Raw genomic sequence first — 24,896 nt, forward strand, 5'->3', positions numbered from 1 at the left:
TAAGAAGCTATTTCAATTTCCTTGTGTTTGTTAAAGCTTCCTTTATATACTGAAATATGGTCTGTTTTGGAGAAAGTTCCTTGGGCTGTTGACAATTTATATTCTGTGACTTTTGGGTGCATTATTGTATAGATGTCTGTTAAGTCCATTTGATCTGTAGTGTCAATTTTGAAGTTTCTTTCTTATTTTTGTCTGGATGACTTATCTACTGGTGAGAATGAAATAAGGAAGTCATATGCTATTATTGTTTTGGGACCTGTCTGAGGTCTTATGTCCAGCATTACTTGTTTTATGAAATTGGGTGTGCTGATGTTTGAGGTCTGTATCTTTATAATTGTTATATACCCATTTGGGGATTTATTCCTTTTATTGATATAAAGTGACCTTCATTGTCTCTTCTGAGTAATTTTTCATTAAGATCTGCTTTTTTAAACATGAGTATAGCTACTTCTGCTTTCTTTTAGGTTCCATTTGCTTATAATTTCCCCATCCTTTTGTGTTAAGCCTGTGTTTTTCATTCCCAGTAAGGTACATTTCTTGTAGGCAATAAGCAGTTTTTTTTTTCTTCAAATCCAATCTGATAGTCTGTGTCTTTTAATTGGAAAATCAACATCATTAACATTCAAGCTATTACTGAAAAGCACATAGTAGTTCTTTCATTTTTGTGTTTGTAAAGTCTAGTTCTTTACTGATCCATTTGCTTGTCTACTCGTCTAGTGAGATTTATTGTTCCTGTATTCTCATGGCTGGGTTGAGCTTCTTCTTCTGTGTCTAAGTATCTTCTGAAGTTCTCCTTCTATTATGTGAATAGCTTTTTCTGAATACAGTAGGTTTTTTCTAGATTAGCAGTTACTTTCTTTCACAACTTGAAGTACATCATTTCATGCCCTCCTGGCTTTTAGAATTTCTGTGGAGAAATCTCTTATTCTGATAGCTTTGCCTTTATGTGATTTGGTGCTTCTCTCTTTTAGTTTTCAGTATTCTTTTGTTTTTTTCTGTAAACTTAATGTTTTAACTCTAATATGATTAGGAGTTCTTTTCTGAGTTTGTCTGTTTGGTGTTCTAAAAGCCTACTATACATGGATGACCATCACTTTACCAAGACTTGGAGAATTGTCTGTTTTATTTTATTGAGTAAGTTTTCTATGGCTTGAACTTTTATCTTTTCTTCTTTTTGCTTATGATTCATAGATTATGTCTTGCAATGGTGTCCCAGATGTCTTGTATGTTTTGTTCATACTTTATTTTTATTTTATTTTATTTTTTTACTTATCAGGCTATTATTTTTTCTTTTATTACTGGAAAGAATTACTGAACACAGGACCCTGTACTTGCTAGGCTGACACTTTTTCATTTAAGCCACATCTCCAGTCCCTTTTGCTTTATTTATTTTTGATAGGGTTTTGGGTTTTTTGCTTGTTTTGACCTGGATTGTTATATATTTTTCCTATGAGTTTTCCCAAATTTTTGCTGCATATCCTTGAGATTGTTTTCCATTGCTCTCCATCATTTAAAATTCTGACCATGTTCATGCCTTCTTTCCTTGAATTCATCATTATCTGAGCTGAGTTGGCACACAGTCCATTATCTCTTTACATTCGTTTGAGTTTGTCATCCTTCACAACTACTTAATCAGCACCTACATAGCTGTCTTCATATGTATTTCAGTTAAAAATTTACCAGAGGACCAGATTAATCATTACCAACATCTGCGTACAAGTACCTTATCCTCTCAAATGCAGATGCTCAAAATCAATTCATGAGAACTTGGTTGAACATTGTGTGAGAAAAATGAGTGACATGCTGAAGAATGTTACCTGTGAATAGATCTAATTTTATAATGTATTTTTTAATACAAATATAGAGATCAAATTTATTCATTTTAAAATTATTAAAAGTCAGATTTATCATTATTTAATGAGTTAAATTTTTAAAAAACTAATCATAAATGTATCCATGTACTGTGCATTACATATTAATATGAATATTTTTTATGGTTTTTTCCATCAGTTTTTAACAAAGAACTGGTCATAAGAACTGTTGGAAAAGATGAAGGTTTTCCTGTGCTCAATGTTCTCTCTTGCATTATCTCACTTACCAAATGAATTTAATAAAAATGTCATGTGTTGCAGATGTTTAAGATAATGATTTATTCTTTTAACAGTAAGCATCTCTCTTGCTATACATTTAACTTGTTGAGTCACCTAGTTGCTCCTTTAATTCCCATAAGACATAACTGAAAATAGAAACTTTAACTTTTGTTTAGGAAACAATCTCCAAGTCTTGGGTTTCTATTCAAACCAGCATAAATTATGAGTTGGAAGAGGCAATAGATAGAGCCATCATGAAAGATCTTTCCCAAATCAAAATTCTGCCTGAATCTGGCTCTAGGTTTTTTATGCAAAAATTACAATCACAATCTCTTTTATTCTCTAATAGTACTTGAGTGGAAAGATCATATTTGTTTGTTTAAAACAGAAATTAAAACATTTTAATATCAGGAATATGTAGGATGGTTTGGAGGAATAAAGTTCAAGAAGAAGCTGAATATTAATTTATTGGAAGTGCTTGGCAGTTAGAAACAGTATTTTCTATACTATTTTTTTCTTTCACCTTAAGGTCATAGTAACATAATATCAGTTTGGAATCATTTCAGCATCTGAGATTCCAGATGTTAAATAAAAGTCCATATAACCTTGTGAGTAGTTATTCCCAATATTGGCTATGATAGCCAGAACAAATACCATTGTGTCAAGGACTGTACCATTTAATATGTCTTAACTCATCATAGAATCCCTAAAGAATTTGAACACTAACTTCCATTGAGTATTGGTAGTTTCTTTCTTCCTTGGCAAATTTATCCAAAATATACTAAACTAAATTCAGATGGCCATTGAATAGGTCTTTCTGAATGTTTATAAATTTCATCTGGGCACTAGATTAACTGCACTGCTCATCATGGTATCAATAAGTAAGTTGAGTGATGAGAGGAAATTGTCTGAAAAAATTAGAGCTAAGCACACTGCTTACCTATCAAATGTTCCACAGAGTCATAAAAACATAGCTTGCTCACATTAATCTTTCAAGTATCCCCACAACTAAGTAAGAGGAATTCCAAAACAGGGGCATCATTCAGAGTTCTGTAACCCAGGGGCTAGTGGAGTGACTCAAGCAGTGGAGCACCTGTCTAGCAAGTGTGAGGCCCTGAGTTCAAACCCTAGTACTGCCCACACCCCCCAAAAAACAGATTTTTGGAACCCAGAAGGGAACACAGGTAGCTCTGATGAACTGGCATATTCACTGCTACATAATTTAAGATAAGATCCAGTAAACGTCAATGCTTATTTAATGAGGCCCTTTACCACAAACTACAAGGTATAGTCATTTAAATGTATTCATTCTACCTGCTACCTTAAGTTTAAATAAACTTTCCATTGGTGGTGGTTCAAATTCCAACATTTGCCCCATAAAATGTCATATAACATATGACTTTTTGAACTTTTGATTAAAAGGCTATTAAAAAATTACTTTAGCTCCATCAATAGTTCCATCATTGATGATCAAGTTAATAATTTGTTGTCTTTTTCCAACTGCTTATCATAAACTATAGAGTCTGAAGCATATGGAAAATGAACATTTTTCTTTAAAAACATTGCCAAATATCTCTATATGAAAAATATCCTTGCAAACCATAATGTAAACAAATAACTTATTTGAACTTTATATATTATATAGTTTATCAAACACACATAATGACAAAATGACAAACATGATGCATTTAATTAATAGTATTAGCAAAAATATTCAAGGAAACAGTAGAATCTAGTACAAAGCTTGTAATTCTATCTCATTTTCAATAAAAATTTAACAAATTACTTCTTCCAGAATTTCTTAAATATCTGTAAAGCACTTTCACAAAACTATAAAGCTCTGCACATAATACAAACTATAGATTTTAAAGCATAAGCCAGCAAATTAATGTGCCAAACTTGTAGAAATTACATGTGCTTTTGAGCCATGTTTGAGAAGCTTTAATTAAACATACAAAAACATTTTGTCTTCAGTTATCTGGGAGATACTAACCTAGTTCTGAAATTGAGCCTTAAGTAAGATGAATGCAAAGTCTAATGTGTTGTCTTCCCTGCCAGAAATTACATAATTCAAGCATGTAAGCTGAAACAATGCTGCAGACAATATCCAAATAAGTCCACTAAATACTCCCCCAAAAGGGTCTGTGCCAAATCAGCACAAGCTATAAACAATCAGTCAATACTGGGAAAGAGAAAGGAAAAAGCAGATAATATTTCTCTTGAGAAAAATCTTTGACTTCATCATGAAAATTCTCTTCAACTTTCTTAGACTTTTTCTTCTCCAATTGTAGTCTGTTTTTTTTCACTTTCCCAACTTTGTTGATGTCCTGTTAATAACCATAATGATTTCACACTAAAACATTAACGTTAGAAAAATGATATGAAAAACAATAGCATATCTTTTCCCTTAAATGATTTCTGAATCACAGATGTGCCCTGAAATATTAAGAGCAGTGATAATTTCTTACATTCCATTCTCTCAGAAAAGTTAGTAATCCCCTCTCAGACATTCTAAGGATTGGCCATGCAAGGTATTTCATGTCTCTAGTTGTCAACAATGTAAACATCTCCACTCTAAAGATGGCATCTATCTCCTACATTTATTCCTTCCATTCTAAACCACTTGTCATGATTAAGACATCTGTTTTACTAAAACACCCTGACTTATCATTTAATATATTGTTATGTGCATTAGAAAAATGTAATTCACTTCAAAGTAACTGTCCTTAGAAGTATTTTAAACTGTCACTGTCATCATTCTCATCATATCTGGTACATTCCAAGTGAAAAATAGGGATTTTGTATTTAGCTGTTTAGTGGGAAGATCAGAAATTAAAATAGATTATGTCAAGAGATTCTTACAAAGAAGCACAATGGTTGCTATGCTCCCTTTCAAAATTCATATGTCGAGCCTAATGGCCAATGGGACCTGTTGGGAAGTGATTAAGATGAAGGGCTCTATACTCATGATGTTAAGCTTATATTTTGTAAAAATGAGCATACCATAGATTCTAAAAACGGTAACTGCAATGAATAATTAAATATATAGTATCAGAGATAAGATACAGTATTAAGTTTATAATGAAAACAAATCAAAGTTAATGACTGTATTTATTTTGGTGTGCCAAAATATGTACTCTAATAAAAAAGTGGAAATTGCAAATTAAAAAAGAAAATCTTAATAGAGGGAGTCTGTCCCATTTATCCATTCAGACCCTCGAAAGATTTTTTATTTTTTGAGAAGAAAAATTGTCCTTGGGACGTCTCCACTAAACTATGTCAATGAATTTTTTTCTCAAAAACAAATTGTTTTTATTTTTCTTTGAAAATAGTCAAGTGAAAACTTACCTTTGAAAATTAATTTATTAGCTGGGCACTTGTGGCTCATGCCTGTAATCTTAGCTACTCAGAAGGTAGAGAACAGGAGGATCACGGTTCAAAGTCATCTCCCAGCAAGTAGTTCCTGAGACCTTATCTCAAAAAAACCCATCACAAAAGACGACTGGTTAAGAGCACCTGCTTAACAAATGTGAGGCCCTGAGTTCAAATTCCAGTGCTGAAAAACAAATGAATTTATATTATAGTTTTAATGTGCTCTCTTTTAAACTACAAATACATAATCATTCATATTAAATACAATCTTAATTTCCAGCATGCCTAATGCATTTCAAATATGAATCTGTGGGTGTATTTATTATTTGTGAGCTCATTATTTGAATAACTTCACTTTTGACAAATATGTTCCAATTATAGAAAAACTTAAACAAATTATTATTTTTAAATATAGGTTTTTGAAAAGTTATTTATAATATTTTCATATGCTGATTACTTTAAAGAAAAATATAAACAGAAGCTTGCAAATAATGTAGTTGGGGGATGTAGTATAAAAAATTTATAAAATATTTCTGTGGAAGAGTCAGCAAAGACAGTTGTAGTCATTGTCCAATGCATATCATGTATACATCAATAACTCACATAAGTTTTGCTAGAATAGAAAATAATTGTAGGAAGGAATCCAAATAAGTACTATGCATAGTTTCACAATGAAGATCATCTTGGAAGTGATTTCAGAATTATTTTTGTGAACACTTTCCAATCTTACCTGAATTAGGGATATTTTCCCTAAGTATGTAAAAAATTATTTTATTTACATTTATCTTTAAGATATAATAACTAAAAGAAACCAAAGGTTAAATTTAAAATTTTTTCTCATTGATTTCATATACATTTTCATGTACAAATGAAAGATACGTCTACAGATAACCAATTAGAAAATAACAATAATTTCTATGCAATGAAACAAACTGTGATTCTATCATTTCCTTTATGTCATTTATTTTTATGCTTTTCTATGGGTAATCAAAGTGTTAATCATTCAATGAAGCATTCAAAATGCAGGCCAGTTGTTCAAAAGTAATAATTACCTTTATTCTTCACTACTAGTTTAAATTTGACTCAGATTCTTATCTCAGAGAAAGAAAATTTATACTTTTTTGACCCGTAATTAGTAGAAATCATCTAACTTTTAGACTAGTTTATGTTGGATCTGCTATGAAAAGAATGACTAGTAGCTATGACCATTAGTCATTTCAAACTCTTACAAATTTTATTTACCTATTTTATACACCATTCTATTTTAATGACCCATAGCTACATGTGAGCTGTATAAAAACCAGTTATTAGATTACTGTCCATGCATAACAAAAAGAAAAATCAAAACTAGTTGCTTTCCTACTTAGGCTGATAGTGACAGTCTAAACATTTGGATAACATGATATTCCACTGAGTATGATAAAGTTGAGCACATAACTAAAGAGTAGTTTACCCAATTCCTTTTGGATATCGTTCAGTGCTCAAACTACATTAATCTCTATAACTTAATGGGAAGGAAAAAGGACAAGTCGTCATTTCTAGGAGTGATAATCTACCATGTTTTATTGGTTAAATCCCTGGAGTTATAAATCAAGACAAAATTATAATTCCTATAAATAAAAATTAAATACCAAATAATCCTATTTACACAGGAGACATGAATTATAATAAAATTTATGCTATTTTAAAAAACAAATTTTAGCATTACATTGGACTTAACTAAAAAAAAACTATATTTTAAACCATAAAACAACCTCATGCTATTAGAAATAAAAGTGCCCTCCAAATCAATGAAACCTGGCATTCTTGTCTGAACAGAAACAGTCTGGAAAAAATTCTCATTGTATAATCATTTCAGTATACACATGTTGACATTTGAAAACATCTGGTTTTAATGCTGTCCAGAGGACATTCCAGAATGTTGGGGTCTTGATGTGCAGATATGTTAAAAAAAAAAAAGCCCCTGTTGTTAATTTTAATAAGTGGAATGCATAGAATGGCTAAATTCAGGCTGCAGAAAGATGGGAATTGTTATTTTTTGAGTTCTTTGAAAACATAATCACAAGATGAATTTAATACCTGGATTATATACTGTCTGATGAGTAATTGCTTGACTTGTAGATCTGAACTCAAAGTCATAATTGATTTTTATCCAAGATTCTTAACATGCTGAAGTACATGGCATCAATTCAAAACCTCTTGCTCAGCATAATTGAGAATCAGTATCCAGAACAAAAGCCTACTAATTTACTACTACACAGGAGAAAATTAAACTTGCCTCCAGTAACCTTGAAGTTAAAAAGTTTTAGTTTGGATAAAGCACATCTTAAAATTTGGTAGTTTACTTAGAACAATTGTTAGGTGGTATAGCAATTACTGTGTAGGAATAGTGAAATTAAGTCACAATTAATTTACACTACATATCAGCTACAAGGAATTCTAACAATTATATCCGGGTTCAATAAGGAATGAGTGTGTGTGAACGTAAACCATGAATGATGAACTGTTTTAAAACCTAGACCTGGTGGAAAGATTTTACCCTAAGCACACAGAATTCAATCTTAACTTTTCATCTTCTAAAAAAGAAAAATCAACCTGAGGTTTGATTTCATGGAATTAGATGTAGTCTGTCTTCTCAAAGTTGCTTTGTGTTTTTTTAAGTTTCATCTGTAGTCCACCACGTAACTGTAGCTCTACAGGGGTCACTTCCTTTTAGTGTTTTGCTGTGGGATTTTTTATCTCTTATATAAATCATATATTAATTTGGGTAAGTGAACAAATATTGGAATTTTCTTTCTTGAAAACAATTAACAACCAATTTTATCATATTCACTTGTTCCTATAATGGAATAGTATAAATTAAATTGATTTTTAGAAAATGAACTAGATTTTTATCTAGTTCTAATCTGGCATTTTGGGGGTAAGGGGTTAACGAGCTGGTAGGAAGAGGGAGTTTTGAAAAATCAAGTACCTAGTATATTAAATGGGGCATTTTACTGAAGTTACAAAATAACAAAAATGTATTTGGGGGTAACTTCACGAAAAGTAGTAATGTAATTCACACACACACATATATATCTGTAGACATATATATCATTTATTATTCTATCATGGTTTACAAACATTAACTCCTCTGATTTCCATAACAGTTCTGAGATAAGTATCATTATTTTTATCTTATAAATAAAAAAAATAAACCGAGGCAAGAATAGTTAGGTGACTTGCCAATGTTTACAGAGCTGGTAAATTGTAGAGTTAAAGTACTATTCTTCACTTAGTGTCAACAAAGACTTTGAAAACCCAAATCCATTTAATTTTTTTTACAGCTACATGAAAAGATCTAGGAGATTTATTACATTAACTGCTTTGGTCACCACCAACTTCTTTGAGTCAGTTTAGTAACTAACTGTACGGTTTGTTCCAGGAAGTTAAGAGATGTCTGAGCTAGAAGTGAAAATAAATCTGGCTCTTTGAATGATTAAATCTTTGTGATACTGGAGTGACAATGAGAAGGAGATGGTTTCTTCCAATGTTTTGAGTAATTTATGACTGAGTATGGAAAAATTTATGACACTTCTGAATTTAAGCAAATGCAAATATAGTTTTAACACCTGACTCTGCTACAATTTTATCAACCATAAATACCTAAAAACTTCTTCAGGTATGTCCTAAAGAACTACCCCTAAATTTTTCCATCTAAGATAGAATTCCAAGTTCATATCCAGTCCCCTAAGGGCTTTTAGAAAATTGAAATATCCTGTGGTAAGTAAGATCTTTGGGTGAAGAAAAAGGTTTAAAATGGCTCCCTGCTATACATTCACACACAGTAAATAGGTTGTATATTAGCACACAGACATACGTACAGAAACAAATAATGTGGTCCCTTTCTTAACACAATTTGCATTTTGTTTGATAGCCAAGAACAAACCTATTGAGTAACTGGTAGATCATATAATATCAACTGTATTGTAGAAGTAATTTTAGAGGTATTTATTTTTTTATAGTTTTATCCCTGAAGTGTTTTACTGAAGTAAAAAACTAATCATGTCAAAAAAGTAAAACATAGCTCTTGTGCTGGAGGCAAGATTGTTCCACATGAGCAACGCCATCACTCTCTAATATGTCTGAGGAAGCGAGCAGAGCAAAGGATGAAACAGAATGAAAACCATTGGTAGAGATTCAACTCAAGAATTATAAAGGAACAGGAAGATCATCTGGCATTAGATACATTAGGTGAACTCCAGTGATAGCTGGAAATGTTTCAGCCTTTTTCCTCCATTTCCCTCCAATTTTATTCTGTTACACTAAATTACCTTCCTAAAAACTATTATTTTCATTACAAAAATCCCCATGTGTCACTTATTGCAAATTTGGTTCTTTTTCTTTTTCTTTTTTGGAAGTACTAGGATTTGAACTCACGGCTTTAGAACTTACTAAGCACTTTGCTGCTTGAGTCACACCTCCAGTTTTGTGCTCTGGTTATTTTGGACATAGGGTCTCATTTTGCCTAGGCCAACGTGCACTGCAATCACTATCACTGGGATGACAGATGCACAATGCCACACTTAGTGTTTCTCTGTTGAGATGTGTTATTGTGAAGCTTTCTGCTTAGGCTTGCCTCAAACTGCAATCCTCCTGATCTCAGCCTCCTAAGTAGCTAGGTGTAAGCCACCAGATTCTGGCCTCATTGCAAGATTAAAACTGTGTCCTTGTCAAAGTCTTACACATTTATCCATTGTGAGTCTGTCTGAGTTTAATGTAACATATCTCACAGGCAGTATGGAAGTTCTAGGTGTGTAAAGCTAAGAATCGGGTCCTATCACCTAATAACTCTTTCTGTTGATCTGCCTGAACTGCCTGTTGATCTTTAAATACTTACTTTTCTTCTGTTAGCGATCACTCTACCTCATTACTTTGAATATGGAGACTATTATGGTACATTTTTTTTCAAAATTTTCTCTGGTATATGTGACCTTGATTTTGTTTACTTGAGATTATTAAGTCAAATAGTGTAAAATGCTGACCACTTTCTCTAAGTCCTATGAAAAATAGTCCAGGTGTTCTTGAAACTGTTTTTCTTGCCATGATATATCCTTAAAAGGGGTACAGGGTTCTTCAGATATCTTTTTGACCATCACAGCCTGTTCAATAAAATGTTTAACTGCCTCCTGTCATAGTCTAAAACAGCCCACAGGTACTTTTTCACCACTTTCACTCAACATTACCATGAAAGGCAAAGGGCGCCTCTCCCTACCAGCCTTCTGCTCCCTGTCTTGACTACTTTGCTTTGTGTCACTGATCATCAACAAAGTCCAGTGTGTTTAAATTAAGTACATGGTATTACCTAAAGTCTTCTGGTGAATCGCCACATTTTACACGCTGAAATGTCATTCATCTTGCATAATTTACTGCTTGTATAAAGGAATTGGTTTCTAAGATGCTGTTGAAACAAAAACAGTAACAAAACATTCTAGGAAGAAGAGCCAGCCAGCAGTTGTTGCTGCATGGTCCACTGCTTCCACAATCAGTAAACCCTGCAGTTCACTACAAGTAATTTAGACTAATGGGTTTTTTAAAAGCAAGCCAAAAAAGGTGTCATCACAGAATAATGCAAATGGCTTTTATTTCCTGGTCACTCACTGGAGGAAATCCTACAGAGATCTTAGAAAAAGCTTGTGAAAGTTTTTCACTGTCTTCCTCAAACAGGCAGCCTGTTGTCCATGGATGAGCAGTGGACACACCTTTGCTTTGCAGGGAAGACAGGCACACAGCAGGCATCACCAGCCCAGAAGGGCTGAAGGGCTTTGTAGAGCCTACTGTGGGTATTAGCAAATTATTAACAACTAACCAATTAAACAAATATTTAAATATACAGTATAGTGAGATATTACATTGAAAAAATATCAACACAGACTACATGAACTTATGAAAATTAATTGGACCTATACAGAAATATCATGACATAAAGAAAGTAACAATACTAAAGAATTCTAGAAAGCTGTTGAACTCCAGAGGAGACAAAGACAGTAAATAATAAATCACATATGTAGGATTGCCTACTGAATTCTAGATCACTTAGTCATGCACAATCAATTCCTGTCTTACACTAATGTGAAACCATAGTCTACTCTTTATGAAAACAATAAAGCACTTTGACAAAATCTACATCACTTAATAAGACAGATATGCAGAGTGATCCACCCACATGATATAAAGTATAATTCAATGCCAGGAATAACACACACTTTTCAGAAGAACTTCAGTCATTTAACATATAGGCAATATTGTGCTATCATGAATACTGTGCTATCATGAAGTTGTGCTTTTTCCACCATGAGAATGACGTCTGAATATCAAGTATATTATTGTTAGACTCGTAATTAATAACTTTTATATATTAACTGTTCCCATTCTTTTTTATTCAACTTTGTTTATGCTCAAAATATATAATGTGATGTTTCAGTACATATATGATCTGTGAGATGATTACCAAAAGCTAGCTAACTAACATATTGATCACCTCAAATAGTTACCCATGTGTGGTACAAATACTTAAGATGTACTCTCAACAAGTTCCAAGAATAGAGTATATTAACATTAGAGACAATAGACACCACTCTACTCTTTATGTCACCAGAATTTGTTCAGATTATAAATGCAATTTTAATACACTTGACCAACATATCCCAGTTACTCTAATCCCTCTGCCTCTTATTCCCACTGAAAGCTCTAAAGTCCTGAGTTCAATCCCAGTACTTCCCAGCTTTTCCAAAGAAGAATCAACGTTAAAAAGGTTAGAGTTCCTAGAGACAGTTCCAGTCCTTCATCAAGAGTGCATCTTTCCCAGGCTCACAGAGAAACTCCTAGGAACTGAGGCTCAGGCTGGGATCCTCAGTATAGTATAGTAGGGAGTCATCTGATACTGAATTTGAGATCATTTTATTCCTAAACTCCTCAGCTTTGACCTAGTGTCAGTCTGTTTCATTGTGCCTGTTTTTTTTAATTTTTAATCTTTTTACCTGTCTTTATATGAGTCCTATTTTCTGTTTCTTCAATCTAATTTTTCCTCCTGAAATCTCAATATGGACATGTTTCTTTTTTTCCCTCCTCATGCCTTATGGGACACAGCTGGCCATCTTTTCAGGGATCTGCAAGGGATGGCTATAATATTTACTTGCCATGTTCACACAAAAATATATAAGAACTGTCTTGATCTAAAAATATTCATAATATAAATTTATAAACATGGAATAAAAGCACTTCTGTGACAAATAAGTAAAATATGCTTATCAAAACACACATATATGTTTATCATAATTTTAAAAAATTAGCTATTTTGGTAGCTTAATAAAGAATCCTATATTTTCTTGTGTGCTTTTCATGCCTGTTCTCAATCTACCTGATGCTTAGATTTAGATGGATCTATGTAAGCCACTGAGCCAATCAGAATCCCTTGGTAGAGTGAAAATTATTCAATATTCATAAATGCTACCAATCTTAGTCAGTGATACAACACAGTTTTCCTGGAAACACTATAAAAATAAAGCTGTGTGAATATTTGCTTCCCTTTTCTCAAAATTCGGGTCATACTTAACAAAGTATGAAAAGCACTGTTCAGTGCTTTTTTTATTGATAATATCACTTATAGATATCACCATATTAGATTTGAGTCATTTTCCTAACTTTATATTGTTTAGAGAAAAGATATATGACATATCTCCTATTGATGGAAAATTTAATTGCTCTATGACTAGGTTGTTGTAAACAGTGTTACAATAAATATCTTTGTATATCTTTACAAAATTGTATAATATGTTTCTACTGTAAACTTCTAGAAGAGCAACTTCTGGGCCTAAGAGCTTATGCAAGTTTACATTTAAAACTTCTTGCCAAATTTTCTGCCAAAGTCAATACAACAGTTTACACTCTGTCAATAGTATATGGCAGGGCCTGTGGCTCCCTGCCTTCGCCCCATTTGACGTCATCATGCTTCTAATGTTTCCTAAACTGATAGGGAGAATATAGTCTCCAACCTTACTTTTATTTGTGATTCTTTACTTTTCAGTGAGATTAAGAATTTCTCTGTTTATATACTTTTTCACATTTTTAAAAGAACTGTCTGTAACTTTTTATGACATGACTGAGTTGTTAGTCTTCTCCTTACTGATTTAGAGGATAATGTCACATATGTACTCTATAAAAACATGCATGTACTTTGTCATGTTTTGATTGTTTCACTTTTTCCCATGCAGATTTTTCTTTTAACTGAAATAGAAATTCTTATGGATGACTTCTGTGTTCTGTGCCATGTATGACGTCTTACCTTTTCAACCATCCTTCACTGCATCCTTTTGGCCAGACGTATTCACATACCTCATCCAGTTTAATAGATGAAATAGAATTTTTTAGTACATTAGTATGAAGAATTTCAAACATATGACAAGTTTTAAAATTTTTATATTGAAAGCCCATATACCAATTATCAAGGTTGTATAATAAACATTCCAACTATTTGATGTTTATCACACATCTTCCCATCTATCAATTTGGAGATAGATATTTAAATTTTCCTTTATGTATTTAACATTAGCAATATTATTGTTATTTCTAATTTGCCATCTATTCTAAATTGCATTTCATATATTGTCATTATTACTTGTTTTCTCTATTAGGCAGATGTTCTGTTTCTTTCTTCTGTTTTTTTTCTTTTGTATATAGCTTTAGAATATAGTTCCCATGCCACAAAAATATTAATAATATACTTAAAATTACATTTCCAAATTTGTCCTCATTAGGACTTAACTAATAGCTTTGTACTATGAACAGGCAGAAATTGCACTGTGAAAAAGGAAGAAATTTGAAGCCCTGTATTTCAACCTACTTCAATTTGTGTTCTTTAATCTAAATTTACTTATTTGGGTTTGTGATATTTCAAAACTCTTTTTATAATTCCTTGAATCTTTTAGTGTTAGGGTTAATTAGTAAGATTAGTGTTCAGTATTTCTTTTTAAAAATTGTAACTTTCCCTTCCTAATTTCATCTTCTTTTTCTTTTTTTTAGTTATTGTTGTGCTAGGGGTACAATGTGACACTTACAAAAGTTCTTACAATATATCATAGTTAAATTCACCCCTTCCATTATTCTCTTTTTTCCTCCCCCAATTTCTGGAATAGTTTCAACAGGTATCATTTTTTCCATTTACATACATGTGTACACAGTATTTGCACCATACTCACCTTCTTACACCCTTTCCTTATATCCTCCTTGTTCCCACTGCAACCAACCCTTCAAACAGGACCTGTTTTGCCTTCCTATTCTCCATTTTTATTTAAAAAAATGACATATTTGTTGAAGATAGCTATGCAGGGTATTTCATTGTGACATTTCATGTGTATATGCTTGATGACCTGGTTATGTTTGATTCATCTCTGTATTGGCTGAGTATTTCTGTCTAACACTTTGCCTATATGTTCAATAGTTTTTCCAAAACCAATTTGTGAGGCTGTAATCTGTGAGTCCTTACAGGAGAACATAAACTACATCATGTTTCTTGTTCATAAAACTGGATAGGCACAGTTACAATTTCTTGAGTTAATGAACAATGTTTACGTAAACTGCTTTTCTTCGTCATAGACGCCACTTCACGTTGACTGAATCTTGTTGTCATTGTCTAAAAGTTCATAATTCTTATCAAGTTATGAAAGTGTGGGACCACCAGTGCTCGTTCCCAGTATACATTAGATACTTTTTAAAGAAAGCAATATTTTGAGGATTTTTTTTTTGTCAACTCTGTTCTTGGATACAGAAATGCCAACTCTACAGACTAAGTCTCCCTTGACTTTTGTATCTATTGTCTTGTGCTTTTACTCCAGGATTCTTTTCTATTTCATTTAACATGACTTCTCTTATCTAAGTTTCTGCCTCAAGTTTCAGAAGAAATTATTCTAATTTTTATTTTGATATGGCAATAATTTTTGAAAAATTTTAATTTTACTACAAAGTTTTCCAGAGCTCTGCTCATTCCTATTTTATTCCCTTTTGGTAAAAGTGACTATTTCTTCTTTCATTAACTGTGTGTTATTTTTGAGTGCCTTTTAAAATTCTCCTTTTATCTTATCACTTTCACATTTATTTACATGTGTATACATTGTTTGTGCCATTTCCTTCCCCAACCCCCAAGCCCCCCAAACCTCCTCTTCCAGGCAGAACCTCTTCCACCCTCTTCTCCTATTTTGTTGAGGAGAAAATAAAAGAGATAATAAGAAAGACATATTGTTTTTGCTAGTTTGAGATAAAGATAGCTATACAGAGAGATTCCTAGAGTTACTTCCATGCACATGTGTATTGCAACCCACATTAGTTCATTTCTACCAGAGCTCTTCACTACTTCCTGTTCCCTTCCCATAGTGGCCTCTGCCAAATTAAGATTACTTTATTCACTCCTGTACAGTGAGCACATCAACCACATTCAAGTTTTAGGTTTCCTTCCCTTTCCCTATTTCTCCCTTGTGTGTACTCCCCTTAGTGTGTGATCCATGTCCAATCATATTACTACATTTGTTTCAGGTCTATAATCTGCATATGAAGGAGAACATGTGATTTTTGGTCTTCTGAGCCTGGCTAACTTTGCTTAAGAGGATGTTCTCCAGCTCCATCCATTTACTGGAGAATAACAAAATGTCATTCTTCTTTGTGGCTGAGTAAAATTCCATTGTGCATAAATACCACATTTTCTTGACCCATTTGTGGGTTTTGGGGCATCTTGGCTGTTTCATAGTTTGGCTATTGCGAATAGTGCTATAGTAAACATGGGTATACAGTTGCCTTTATAATAATTTGAGTTGCCTTCCTTCAGGTGTATGCCCAGGAGTGGTATTGCTGGATCATATGGCAGATCTATGTTTAGTTTTTTAAGAAGCCACTATGTTTTCCAAAGTGGTTGTACTAGCTCCCAGTCACACAAGCAGTATATGAGGGTTCCTTTTTCCCTCATCCTCACCAGCATTTATTGTTGATGGTGTTCTTGATGATAGCTATTCTAACAGGAGTAAGGTGGAATATTAGTGTGGTTTTGATTTGCTTTTCCTTTATGGCCAGGGATGGCAAGCATTTTTTCACCATTTGGATTTCTTCCTTAGAAAAACTTCTGTGTAGTTCAGTTGCCCACTTCTTTATTGGTTCATTGATTTGGGGGGAGTTTAGTTTTTTGAGCTCTCTGCATATTCTGGTTATCAGTCCTTTGTCTAATGTATAGCTTGCAAATATTTTCTCCCACTTTGTGGGTGGTCTCTTCAATATAGAGATCATTTCTTTTGTTGTGCAGAAGCCTTTTAATTTCATGTAATCCCATTTGTCCATCCTTTTTCTGAATTGCTGGGCTGTTGGAGTTCTACTGAGAAAGTCCTTGCCTATTCCTATTATTTCCAGTCTATTCCCTGCTCTTTCATGTACTAATAGCAAGGTTTTGGGTCTGATATTAAGGTTCTTAATCCACTTTGAGTTGATACTAGTACAGGGTGACAGGCATGAATCTAATACCCGTATTCAGCAGGCAGATAACCACTTTTCCCAGCACCATTTGTAGAAGAGACTGTCTTTTCTCCATTGCATGTTTTTGGAGCCTTTGTCAAAAATAAGGTGGGCATAGCTGTGTGGATTCATATCTGGGTCCTCTATTCTGTTTCACTGGTCTTCATATCTGTTTTTGTGCCAGGACCATGCTGTTTTTATTGCTTTGTAATACAGTTTAAAGTTGGGTATTGTGATAACTTCAGCATTGCTCTTTTTGCTCATTATTGGTCTTTTGTATTTCTAAATGAACTTTAAGGTGGATTTTTCAGTCTCTGTGATGAATGCCATTAGGATTTTCATGGGAATTGTTTTGAATATGTAGATTGCTTTTGGTAGCATAGCAACTTTTACTATGTTGATTCTACCAATCCATGAGCACGGGAGATCTTTCCATCTTCATAGTCTTCTTTGATCTCTTTCTTCATTGGCTTGTGGTTCTCTTTGAAGAGATCATTTACATCATTTTTAAGTTACTCCTAGGTATTTAATTTTTTTGATGCTATTGTAAATGTAATTGTATTCCTGTATTCTTTCTTAATTTGTTCATTGTTGGTGTATAGAAAGACTACTGATTTTTGTAAGTTGATTTTGTATCCTGTTACATTGCTGAAGCTACTTATGGTGTTTAGAAGCTTTGGGGTAGTTTTTTTGGGTGTTTGTCTCGAAGTTTTTGGGTAGAATTTTTGGATCTTTGAAGTATAGGATCAGGTCATCTACAAATAAGGATATTTTGACTCTTTTTTACCTATTTATTTTCCTTTTATTTCATCTTGTTGCCTTATTGCTCTGGTTAGGAATTCCAGGACTATGTTGAATAGGGGTGGGGAGAATGGGCACCCTTGTCTCATTCCTGATTTTACAGAGAATGGTTTCACTTGTACCCCATTAAGTATGATGTTGGCTATAGGTTTGTCATGTATAGCCTTTATAATGTTGAGGTACTTTCCTTCTATTCCTAGTCTGCTTAGAGCTTCTATCATAAAGTGGTGATGAATGTTCTTGAAAGTTTTTTCTACATCTAGTGATATGATCAAGTGGTTTTTGTCTTTGCTTCTATTAATGTGCTGTATTACATTTATTGATTTGCATATCTTGAGCCTCTCCTGCATCCCTAGGATGATGCCGACTTGGTCATGGTGAATGATCTTTCTAATATGTTGTTGAATTCAGTTTTCCATTATTTTATTGAGGATTTTTGCATCAAGTCATGAAGAAGATTGGCCTATAGTTCTCCTTTTCACATGTATCCTTGTCCAGTTTTGGAAGGAGTTTAATACTGGCTTCATAGAATGAATTGGACATTGTTCCTTCCCTTTCTATTACGTGGAAAAGTTTAAGGAGAGTTGATATTAGTTCTTCTTTGAATGTCTGGTAGAATTCAGTTGAGAATCCATCAGTTCCTGACCTTTTCTTTTTTGGGAGACTCTTTATTGCTGCTTCTATTTCATTAAGTGTAAATAGATCTGTTTGGGTGATTAATAAATTTTTGGCTCAGTTTTGGATGGACATAGGTATCTAGAAATTTGTCCATTTCTTCAAGATTTTCCAAGTTGTTGGAATATAAGTTCTCAAAGTAGTCTATGATGATTCCCTGGATTTCCGTGGTGTTTGTTGTTATGTCTCCTTCTTCATTTCTCTTTTGCTAATTTGGGTGTTTTCCATCCTCATTTTTGTTAGATTTGCCCAAGGGCTTGTCAATCTTGTTTTTTCAAGCAACCAGTTTTTTGTTATGTTGATTCTTTGTATCATTTTTTTGGTCTCTATTTCATTAATTTTGGTCCTTATTTTTATTATTTCTCTCCTTCTGCTTGTTTTGGGTTTTCCTTGCTCTTGTTTTCTTAAGAGTTTAAGATATAGCATTAGGTCATTTCTTTGAGACCTTTCTGTCTTTTTAATATATGCACTCATGGCTATAAACTTTCCTCTTTGGACTGCCTTTGCTGTGTCTTATACGTTCTGGTAAGTTGTGTTTTGATTTTCATTAGCTTCCAGGAAACATTTTCTTTCCTCTGTTATTTCTGCTATGACCCACTGATCATTGAGCAATGTGTAATTTAGCTCCAATTATTTGTGTGTTTTCTGCTGTTGTTTTTGTTGTTAAGTTCTGGTTTTAATGCATTATGATCAGATAAAATGCAGGTAGTTACTTCTATTTTCTTATATTTGTTGAGGCTTGCTTTGTGTCCTAAGATATGATCTATTTTAGAGAAAGTTCCATAGGCTGCCAAGGAGAATGTACATTTTGTTGTTGTTTGATTGAATATTCTCTAGACATTACTCAGCAGCAATCCCACTACTAGGGATATACCCAAAGGAATGTGACTCCAGTTACTCCACACCTACCTCATAACCATTTTTATTGCAGCACTATTAACAATAGCCAAGTTAAGGAAACAGCCAAGATGCCCTACTATTGACAAATGGATTAAGAAAATGTGGTACTTATACACAATGGAGTTTTACTCAGCCATGATGAAGGATGAAATCTTGTCATTTACAAGTAAGAGGATGGAACTGGAGAACATCATCTTAAGCAAAGTTAGCCAGGCTCAAGAAAGCCAAAAATCATATGTTCTCCCTCATATGTGGACTTTAGATCTAAAACAAATGCATTAATATTATTGGACATGGGTCACATGCTAAGGGGAGAACACATACATGAGGTATAGGGAAAGGTAGGAAACTCAAAACTTGAAAGTGTTTGATGTGTCCACTATAGAGGAGTTAATATAGTAACCTTAAAATGACAGAGATCACTATGGGAATGGGAAGGTGACTGGGAAGTAGTGAAGAGGTCAGGTAGAGATGAATCAATTCAGGTTGTAATACACATATGCATGAAAGTAATGCTAGGAATCTCTCTGTATAGCTATCCTTATGTAACACTAGCAAAAGCCCTATGTCTTTCTCATTATTGCTTATGCCTTCTCTTCAACAAAATTGCAGAAGAGAGCAGAACATGTTCTTCCTGGGGAGGGAAGAAGGTGGTGGAGGAGGCAGTGGGGGGTGGGGGGGTAGAAATAGCCCAAACAATGTATGCACATTTGAATAAATTTAAAAAAAAAAAAAGAATGTCATAATGACACAAACACACAAAAGAAATATTGTAGACATCAATTAGGTCCATTTGATTTATGGTGTCATATAGTTCTAGGATTTCTTTGTTGATTTTGTATTTGCATGACCTATCTATTGGTGAAAGATAGGTATCAAAGTCTCCCACTACCACTGTGTTGTAGCCTATATGTGCTTCTAAGACCTTTAGTGTATGTTTGATGAAATTGGGTGCACTGACAATGGGTGCGTATAGGTTGATAATTGTTATTTCCCTTTGATGTATTGCACTTTATGTTAGTATGAAGTGTCCTTCTTATCTTGTTTGACCAAGTTTGAAGTCTACTTTTCTGATATAAGTATCGCTACTCTTGCCTGTTTTGGGGGGCCATTGGCTTGATAAATCTTCTTCCAGTCTTTCACCCTAAGCCAGTGTTTATTTCTGTCAATAAGATTGGTTTCTTGTAAACAACAAGATCTTTGTTTTTAATCCAGTTTTCCAAATGGTGTCTTTTGATTGGAGAGTTGAATCCATTAATGTTCAGTGTTACTATTGATAAGTATGTGGTGATTCCTGCTATTTTGTTGTTTAAGGGTTTGATTGTAGGCAGTCAAATCAATGTTATGCTCTGATTACATGTCTTTTCTTCTCCTGTGGTTTGATGTTTCCCATCCTCTTGTGGTTGTGTTTGCTTTGATCTTCTGTGTTCAGGATTCCTTGTAGAAACTTCTGTAGTGTTGGTTTGGTGGTTGTATACTATTTAAGTTTCTGCTTATTATGGAAGATTTTTATTGCTCCATCAATTTTCAATGATAGTTTTGCTGGGTAGAGTATCCTAGGGTTGAAGTTATTTTCATTCAGTGCCCAAAATATCTCACTATATTCCCTTCTTGTTGTTAAGGTTTCCATTGAGAAATATGCTGTGATTTTGATGGGTTTACCTATATGTTGTTTTTTTTCTCCCTTACAGCCTTCAATATTCTTTCTCTGTTCTCTATGCTTGTTGGTTTGATGATAATATACCATGGGGAAGTTTTATTTTGGTCAAGTCTGTTTGGTGTCCAGGAGGTTTCCTGTACCTGAATAGGCAAAACTTTCCCAAGATTTGGGAAATTTTCTACTATTATTTTATTGAATATATTATGCATCCATTTGCCTTGCAGCTATTCTTTAATTTCTATTTTATCTTTGAGTTCTGAAATTCTGTCTTCCACTTGTTATAGTCTGCAAGAGTGACCTTCCACTGTGCTTTTATTTGACTATAGGGACTTCTTATTTCCTGGATTTCTGTTTGATTCTTTCTTCTGAGGTTTTCCATACCTTGGTTAAACTCTTCTATTATAATTTGTGTTGTCCTCTGCAATTCATATGTTGCTGTTTTTATTGTGTCCTTTGTTTCACTTTGGTGTTTGTTGAAGTCCTCTCTGAGTTCCTTTATTTGTTTCTGTGTCATCTCATGTTCTTTGGTTTTGGTGTCTTGAAATTTCTTGAGTGCAGCTTGTACATTCTGGTTGACCATGTCTAATATCTTCTCCATGAATTTCTCAGAGTTCTTCCCAGATTTCTACTTTGAGGATTTTTTGGTGGGCATCACTGAGTTCCTTAGTTACATTTATTGTTGTTTTGTTGAGGTCAGGAACTGAGTATCCATTTTCTTCATTTCCCACTGAATCTTGTATTGCATTATTTTTTCAAGGAGAGTTGTTTCCATCCCTTTTTATTCTTCCCATCACTCCACTTGGTGCTGTGCCACTATGTTTTTGGTAGGCTAGTTGGTGGATCTGTTGCCTGATTTCTTTCCCTCATTTAATTTGTGTGCTTCTGGCTGATTTGGTTGTTAGCTAAGTTGAAGTGCTTTATTTGACCCTGGTCGGGGGTGTAATGCAGCATTAACAGGTTCACAGGTTCAATGCTAGACCAATTGTTAACATATTCTATAGAAAAGCCCTTGATGATGTCTATAAGCAGTTGGAGTTGTGGGAGGTAAAGTTTATTAGGCTAGTTATAGATTATGGGAAATTGGTAAAGTTGGCACTAAAAAAAAGGGAGGGTGGGAAAAGGAATGGGTGGGTGGGTTATGAGTTATTGGGGTTGCTGAGTCTTGTGGCCCTTGTGTGTGTTTAGGTATATTTCTGTTGTTATAGTGGAGGGTGTTTATATCAGGGATTGCAGGGGGCTGGGATTGTGTGCAGTTGGTAGAGTAGGCTAGTCAGCAGATGGTGAGTGTGTAGGAGGGAGGGGTAGTGTGGTGACAAGTTGGGGGAGGATTGAAGGGGGAAGTGGAGATGGGAAAAAGTGGAAGAGAAGGAACAGAAAGAGTATTTGGGAGGGAGAACAATAGATTGTAGTACAGGGGAAGGAGGGAGAGTGCAGAAGATGAGAATAGGAATAAGAGAATATTGATGTGGAGTTAATAATACAGGAATAAAAAAAGAAAAAGAAAAAAAAATACAAAAGACCCCACCAGGTTCAGTAGTTCAGTGTAGTAATAAAAGTTCTGGAGTTATTCCTTATGTGTCCAATACTGGTATTGGTGTTCAAGCAGAAGTTCTGATGTGTTCTTGCTAGGTGACTGGCTTTGAGTGGTATATTGACCTTCTGTCCACAAGGTTGGTTGGAGTTGTGAGGTGAGGTAAGATTGCCAGCTCATGCAAGATGTTCAGAGCTGTTTTCAGTAGGCAGCAGCCATGTTGTTCTTTAGCTGCAGCTGTGTTTGGTCAGCTCCTCCCCCAACAAGGTGGGGTAATTCAGTTTTGAATGCTGCTTTCTGTCCCAGAGATCAGCTCTGGGATCCAACTCCTGTCCTGCTTTTGAGGTTAGTTTGTGGCTTCACTCCCTCTCTCAGCCTTTATGCATCTCCTGATTTCTGCTGGGTTCCTGCAACTCCTGTGGTGGTTGGTTTGTCAGCCTGCCTCCACTCTCAGCTTCTACTGCTTTATGGCATGTTACTGAGAGTTCATCACTGAGATCTCAGCTCCTTGCCACTCTCCTGACAGTTAAGTAGTGAGAGATGCTCTTTGCCCCTCCCCTGTCCTCCAGGGTGGTTTCAGCATTCCACCCCCGCCCATGTCAGTGTTAGATTACAGTTCTCTGTTTATGGCTTTCAGTTTTGCTGGGGGGGGTGCTGGATTATTTTTCCAGGGTGGGGTGGGTGGGTAGAGGAGCCATGCATGGTGCATAATGCTTATGTATAATGCTCACCTGTATCTTCTGCAGTTTCACACAGGCAGCTTTGGAGCCAGCTCTCAGGGAGAAATGGCATCATTTTGCATAAGGAGGCTTTCCATGGGCCAGTGGTCCAGGATGTTACAGGGTTTGGTTCTGATTGATCCTCTGTCTTCTGGTTGTTGGGAGAAGAATGAAAAGAAAAGAAAAGAAAAGAAAAGAGAAGCAGCCAGGGGCTTTTATTTCCCCATTAATTGTGTGTCATTTTTGAGTGCCTTTAAAATAATTCATCTGGTGTTTACTTTATGCTTAGGGAAAACTTTTTTTTTTTGAAATTTTAAAGCACAACACACCTAATTGAAACATGCTATCTGTTTTTGTTTGTTATATCGTATCCCACCTCTTTTTGCTTCATAACACTTCATGGAAACTGCTTTTCAGTTCAGGTCACCACCCTTCTCTGAAATGAAGTCATTTCAAGTAACCGGTAATGCTGAGAAGGAGGTGGGAGGAGGTTGGGGAAGGATTTTGGGGCAGCAAATTGCACTTTTAGCATCTCCAGGCCCACCTGCCTTACTCTGCATCACCTTTGAAAGTGCATGTTGATCTAATACTTGATTGGAAGGCAGAGGTCATTCTTTTCATGCTATCACATTTCCTAATGGTCATGTTAATCATACTTTAAATTGGTTGATAGCCTGCCACCCAAACCTCATTTCTGAATTCCACACTACTAGGCCATCAATCCTTAGGCAACTATTTCTCCTTCGGACATATTCCTGCACTTCCACGAAAACCTGGCTGCCCATGAATCTATGTGGTGTCTTTGGTATTCCTATTTCATGTGACAATGTCCATGTGAATATTGTGATGATTGCAAATGTCCCTAAGTGTAAACAGATGTGAGACAGTAAGGCACAGTATGATCAATTTATTAAAATCAAAGTTGCCAGTCAGGTGCTGGTGGCTCACACCTATAAGTTTAGCTACTTGGAAGACTGACATCAGAAGGATTGTGGCTTGAGGCCAGCCCAGGCAAATAGTTCACAAGACCCCATTTCCAAAATAACAGAGCAAAATGGACTCAAGTGATAGAGTTCCTGCTATGCAAGTAAGAAGCCCTGAGTTCAATAAATAAGTAAATAGATAAGTGAAAATATTTAGCTGATATACCAATATGATTCTATTAGTGATCTCCATTGAAAGATTAAACATGTGCATTAAATTTTCTTAATCTTTATACTTATCATTTCTACAAATTTCTACTTTTATTATTTTATCAAAATGAACCACACTCTTTTAAAATGTGTTTTTATCCATTGAATTTTCCTCTTTTTTACTTATCTCAAAATTATTTTATATGGATTTCTATTATCAGAGTTATGGGAAAAAATGGGCAACATTTTCATGTGTCATTGGAATACATTATTTGATTTAAATTTTCTCAGTCATTTTTTTCACTAGTCAGTTACTCCTTTCTAGAACTTCCTAGTTTTATGTTCCTTAGTCTTTATAGGTTAAGTGGTTAGTATTGGAAATGTTGACAGTTAACAGTGCTTTTTATTTTTAAAATGTACTTCAAGGTGAGCTCTAACATGCATTGTTTTTTAAAAATAAGAAAACCAAAATAATGTTTCATGTTT

Source organism: Castor canadensis, chromosome 9 (genome assembly GCF_047511655.1).
Source record: "Castor canadensis chromosome 9, mCasCan1.hap1v2, whole genome shotgun sequence".
In the NCBI taxonomy this organism is placed as follows: Eukaryota; Metazoa; Chordata; class Mammalia; order Rodentia; family Castoridae; genus Castor; species Castor canadensis.